Source organism: Littorina saxatilis, linkage group LG6, assembly GCF_037325665.1.
Source record: "Littorina saxatilis isolate snail1 linkage group LG6, US_GU_Lsax_2.0, whole genome shotgun sequence".
NCBI lineage: Eukaryota > Metazoa > Mollusca > Gastropoda > Littorinimorpha > Littorinidae > Littorina > Littorina saxatilis.
The window spans coordinates 9,119,843-9,126,406 of record NC_090250.1 but is presented as its reverse complement, the minus strand read 5'-3'; the positions used below and the strand labels follow the sequence as shown (position 1 = coordinate 9,126,406).

The 6,564-nt window shown below is 36.1% G+C and overlaps 1 long non-coding RNA gene across 1 annotated transcript in view; it reads left to right on the top strand.

Moving 5' to 3' along the window:
• The first annotated feature begins 690 nt into the window (after positions 1 to 690).
• The window catches only part of LOC138968429 (uncharacterized), a 6,141-nt gene continuing 267 nt past the window's right edge, over positions 691 to 6,564 (top strand). Inside the window, exons 1-2 of the long non-coding RNA XR_011456183.1 lie at positions 691 to 4,719; positions 4,904 to 6,564. The exon at positions 4,904 to 6,564 is cut by the window's right edge and continues 267 nt beyond it. This is a non-coding gene — a long non-coding RNA (uncharacterized lncRNA). The remainder of the gene's footprint in view (positions 4,720 to 4,903) is intronic.

The following is a 6,564-nucleotide window of genomic DNA, read 5'->3' as shown; positions in this document are numbered from 1 at the left end:
TACTGACATATATTCTGACATGAGATATTGTGTTTTGATAATTACAATATCAGCATACATAATTATGCAAATATCCCGAGACGTCTTCACAATGGCATGTCAGTGATGGTCACATGGTAAAAACGCACGTGCATCCTAAACATGGATGACCCCACGCACCCCGTGCAATATTTTAAAGAAAATACAATGACAACTGTGTCCGTCACCGCTGTGGCCCGTGAATCGTTGGTAATAAAACTTCGATGCCGTCGTCATGAGTAGACTCATCGAAGTATCATGTACAGCATCAAAGTTATTTTCAAGCACTGAAGCAGTAACCGCCTCCATATGATCTTCAACAAAGGCGGTAACAGTGACGCCTCTGACTGCTATCTCAGCAAGCACACAGTTCTCAGATCGTCTCTGCTGTTGACATGTTTGGCAGGCGCACTCTAACTTTGTGACTGGAAACGTGATTTTCTTTGCATGTACGGTATTGAAAGCATTTTCGCAAATTTATACAAACAGGGTGCCATTTTGACTTCAATATTGGAACCAGTTCCTTGAAGTTGAATGAAGAATTGACGCATTCGGAGGTTGAGTCCGAGGAACAGCAAGCATACCACAACATCTGTGAATGCAATGGTATTATTCTGTGTATAATTTTACACACAAGACTAATTGTGCATCTTGATGTTGGTCGGTGATGCTTTTCCTTGAATGACGTCATTCTGTGATGATGACTTATACACGATACTTTTCCTTGACGTCATTTGGTGAGGATGTCGTATACACATCTGCTAGCGTGTGCTATGCTTATGCGCTTCTGTGCTTTCATTGAACTAATATTCTTTAAAAATGGAGTATGCGTGTATACGATGTGCGTTATTCAATTTTGGAGCCATTATTGAACAGACATCACTTGATCTCGTCAAAAACATGTCAGCTTAACACATGAACTAGGCAAGTGTGCTTTATTTTATGTGTAAAACTGATGTTATGTGTTTTTGTGTGCGCGCGCAAATAATTGACATTGTGACGATGAGAAATGTTACTCACTGTAGTACAGACAATTGAAATTGTGACGATGAACATTTTGCTCACTTAACAAACAATTGACATTGTGACGATGACATTTTCGATCAATGTTCTAACAATTGAAATTGTGACGATGAAAATTTCGCTCACTTTACAAATAATTCCAATTGTGACGATGAAAATTTCGCTCACTGTACAGACAATTGAAATTGTGACGATGAAAATTTCGCTCACTGTACAAACAATTCAAATTGTGACGATGAAAATGTCGCTCACTGTGACATACAATTGAAATTGTGACGATGAAAATTTCGCTCACTGTGACAGTATTCTGAGACTCATAATGAGTAGTGATTCCGTTCTAATGGAGTCAGCGTGTAACTATGCCAACCACCATTCATTCATGTATTCATTCATTCGTTCGTTCGTTCAACCATTCATTCAAAATTCGTTCATCAAATCATTTATTCATTCCATTTCTCGTTTTGAAAACCATCATTCATTCATTCATACAATAAATGCTTGACAAATTAATTAATTATGAATTAATTAATTAATTAATTCATTCATTCATTTATTCATTCACTCATTCATTTATTCATTCATTCATTCATTCATCTATGGTCAGTTAGTCAGTTGGCCAGTCTGCCATAATCAATTCCTATTCTGGTCAATTTGGTAAACTTCAGATTTTGAGAAATTCAATCATTTATGTTTTTATGCATCCGTTTATTCATTCAAGTTTATTCCTTTCTGGACCTATACATTCTGAACACTTCTTTCTTTGATGACTGACAATATTAAATTAGTGTTTACGTTTTCGCATTAAACTGCTTCTAAATATTTTGGACCCCGCTTTCAGGTAATGCAGTTTCGTCTAAAGTCTAAACACTACTTTACACGAGCGAAGACGTTTGTTACTAAACTATGTTTTTTTGAAAGCAAAGGACACTTTGGCCAACAACAACAAAAGTTGGTTAAGGGTAACCCGACCGACCCTATATTTTTTCCGCCGACCCTAAAACTTTTTTTCATTTCTAAAAAAAAAAAACCACCCCAAAAAACAACACTTTGAACACATTTTGCGAAAAAAAAGTGCCTACCTACCGACCTTATTTGCTTTGGTCACGTTACCGTAAACCAACATGTGTTTTTGTTTGGCCTAATCATTCACACATTGTACTGACTGCAAGTATGCATTTTACTGAAACCTGTTTTAAGTGAAATGTGTGCTGGGAAGAGCTTATTTTGAATAGAATCGCACGAAATGATGTGTACGTAATTATCCCATGACCTGCCTCTTTGTCTCTGTTAGCTGAGGAGGTGATTATTTTGAATTATCCATCGCAACCATATGGATTATCCATCACAACCGAGTCTCGATCTCAACTGTCATTGGATATTGTCTTTGATTTCAGAGTACAATTGAATAATTTATAGAGGTCATCTGCATATTCAGAGTTTACAGATGGACTACTTTTTTCCACATACGACTGAAATATTTTATGGTGTCAAAGTCAATATCACGTATAGGTACAGGCCTACATGTGTCAATATTGAGAAAATAAAGAATACTTCATACGATACGCACATATTCTGCATGGATTTAAAGAGCGGAGTCGAGATATTTCGCTGGCTGAAGCGACTGCATGGTCGAAGGAATGCCTGCGGTGCATAACTCTGGAAAAGTTGTCGTAGCTGGGAACCCGTTGAGATCCATTCCAACGCCAAAAAAATAATCAGAAGAGTCACCATGAAGTCAAATCAAACGTTAGCTCCTTGAAAAATGCGTTCACAGCATAACATTCGGTTAGTGATTTTTGGGTGTATAATTTTGAACATATTTTTTGTTTACCATGCATATTAATAGTTTGTAAATGTTTGCCATCATCACCTCACGCGGAAATAATGCAGTCTTATCGTGCAGAATTGTAGAGTAGCTCATTTTTAAGCTAAGATTTTAGTCAAGCAGTATATAAGAAATGTTAAGTCCTTTGTACTGGAAACTTGCATTCTCCCAGTAAGGTCATATATTGTACTACGTTGCAAGCCCCTGGAGCAAATTTTTGATTAGTGCTTTTGTGAACAAGAAACAATTGACAAGTGGCTCTATCCCATCTCCCCCCTTTCCCCGTCGCGATATAACCTTCGTGGTTGAAAACGACGTTAAACACCAAATAAATAAAGAAAGAATTTTTAAGCTGAAGCTCCATATGACTGACGTTAAGCAATGAAAATAAGTCAGTATGCTGTTTTTAAGGATGTATACATGCATTCACAATTTGTCAGTAATGCTTCGAATTTCTTGTGCAAGGAAAGCTCACAACAGTTTTCTGTGAGATTTTGCTTTAGATGTGTATGGTTGAAATTAAAAGCAGATGTGTTACTAGTTCCTTTTGAACGCAGAATTAATTATACCCGATACCTCCCATCCTACCCGGTTCAGGTTTTTGTTGTTGCAATCTTTCTTTCTCTGACACACGTCCATACCACAAAATGAAAAATGCGGCTGGTTTTTGCGCAGCCGAGCGGGAACACTTTATTGTGACGCACTATACACCTATGTCAATTTTGATTTATTTTTAAAATCCCACGCTGAATAAGAATGTTTCGTTTGGTCTAAAATGTAAAGGTCCGTAAACTTAATGTTCTTGTTTTGTTTTCACGCAGAAATAATGCAGTCTTATAGTGCAGAATTGTAGAGTAGCTAATTTTTAAGCTGAAGCTCCGTATGACTGTTTTTTGTTGTTTTGTTTTATTTTTGTTGTTGATCTTATGCTCCACATAAAGCAGTCAAAGTGCAGATTTTTGGTATGTGTCAAAGTGGAATAAAACTGGTGTTATCCCATTATTGTAACACTGCCTGGACAAGATTTGGATGCTCAAGAAATCTTCATCAGAATAATGAGGCAGAGCGCTGTGTTAAGATCTGAGAATTAAAGGGACATAATCGCTCTAAATCAATGCATGCGACATGTGCATGCAACAAGAGTTAGTGAGAGTTATGCGGAACCTGCACCCTGGCACCTGAGAGAATAACAATCATTGATACTTTCATCCTCATTTCATCATTCGACACTTTTTTTCTCTCTCCTGTTTGGGATGGTTAACGTGATGTTTTGGACGAGAAAGTCATTATGGTTTTAAGAGTTATGGCTCGCAGCTTAACTACACTTGTCAACTTCTTTATTAAATATAAAAGTTAAGTTTGGTGTATTGTAGTGCGTACGAAGAATAATACATGATGTTATTTGTTGCTGTATTTTGCCCCCCTGACAGAACACGAAATCTAAACTCAGATACAAAATCTTCAGAATGTACATTATAAATGTTATATGATTTGATCGAAAATGAAAGCAATTTGCTGGAATACTTTTTTGAGTGAAAGCGAATTAATTATGACGTTTTATGCGCTATGTTTCACCTTGTAAAGATTTTCTTAGAAATTATGGTTTTTTATATACATAAGTTTTTGTGCAAGTTTTTCAGACCACCAACCCTAATCGAACGGAGCTGCAGCATGTGGTATGATTTCAATCTGCTTCTTGTGTTTTTTAACATTATACAATGCAACCAATTTTCTACAAAATGTCTTTATTGTACGGTTACAGTAGCAGAAATATCTAAAACCAGTTATTTGGCCTTATGTTTTGCATTTATTGGTGTGCACGAATTTTTGAATTTTGTTTTGTTTTGAGGGAGGTTATATGTTTGTTTTGAGGGAGGTTATATGTTTGTTTTGAGGGAGGTTATATGTTTGTTTTGAGGGAGGTTATATGTTTGTTTTGAGGGAGGTTATATGTTTGTTTTGAGGGAGGTTATATGTTTGTTTTGAGGGAGGTTATATGTTTGTTTTGAGGGAGGTTATATGTTTGTTTTGAGGGAGGTTATATGTTTGTTTTTTCTGGTGACGGTCAAGCTGAAAAGCCATGTCGCGATGACAAGAACAAGCGTTTTGCTTTTACTGGTAAAAATCGAAAACATGTTTGGATAGCCTTTACGAAAATTTTACTTATACCTGGTCATGCTTGAAAGCTGCTTTTGTACTACCGCAGATGGGTTTTCCTACAGTTTTTTGCCCCTCACCATCGCCGAATGAAACATGTTTTGATCCTTTGTTTTTGAATTTGTTTTATACTTGTTAAGTGGTTAAAATCAGCAAAAGCTTTGACGTGAGTTCAGCTGGTATTTTGTTAAGTTTTGCTCTTGCTGTTGTGTGTTTGTTGTTGTTATAAACCATCTATTTTTTAAATGCTTGGTTGAAAAAATCGAAACTGTTAACACTATGATTTTTCGTCAGTTCTTGTTAACACAATACATTTGTTGCGATCGGTACACAGCACGCCTGGTTTTCTTAGTTGCTGATTTTTTTTCCAATTCCAAATATACATTTTCAACCATGAATAACCGTCTTAACTTGTTTGACAATTTACCAATGAATAAAAGCGGTGAGGAAAAACTGAGGCGGGGAAAGCGAGAGACGGCTTCCGTTTGCCGCAACTAACCCTCGACGTAAAACACAAATCTACATTAACACAGCATGTAACCAGTATGAATTATTGCTTATACAAAAGTTAATCTCCACATTAAAACCCAACCAGTCAAACGTTCTACCATTTAGGTAGCCAACCCGCCAACCCGCCAACCGGAGATTTTAGGATTTGGTAGAGATCGAATCTGGGGCAATGTAGTCATATTTCACCATTTACAGATTAAACCAATGACGTCAATTTACAAGGACTAAGATTTATTTTAATTTTTATGTCATTTGTCATTTTTGTTGTCGACGTTTTGTCGTGTAAGGATGAATCGCTTGTCAGTCACGCTGCACACATTTCGTCATAATCGCACCAGCATTTAAATACAACTTTCTCACGAAAACGTATTTCGAAAGAGAGGACATACTTCAGTTTAAATTGCAGTTTTGCAAAGTGACACGACCTTTTAAATGTTCAACTGACTTTTGTAGTTTGTACAACACAGATGTGTAACCAAAAGATTAAAAAAAAGTACACACCCGCACATCTTTAAACATGCAAGTATCTTTTGCTCTCGACGTCATTGTTATTAATGTAACACTGCAAGCAGGTTGAACAATTTGTTTACCATAAGAGTCTAAAAGTTCATAAAGGTAACAAATAAAAAGTTTTCACGTTTCCGTCTGACTTGATAAGCAAAATGTTTTCAGGTGTTTGTCTTCAGTATTGCTATAATTCTTGTTATTGACAACTGCACTTTGTCGATGATTTAGTTACAATTTCCTTTTAGTTCTTTATGATTAAAAAAACAAAATCAATAATTTTATTTGATTTTGATCGAGATCGATGTTATTTTAATATTTTTAGTCATTTTTATTTTGTTAATCATTGTTATGAGAATTTTTAAAAAAGAACACTTCGTAAGCTTAACTAAACCCACGCTTGGTAGCGCGACTCAGCAGCTGCACGCTATCCCCAGGAATTGCAGCCCAAGTTACAGAAGAAAGTCACCAAGGAAAATAAGTATACCCAAAACAAAGAACTATTATGATTGTGATTATGATTATTA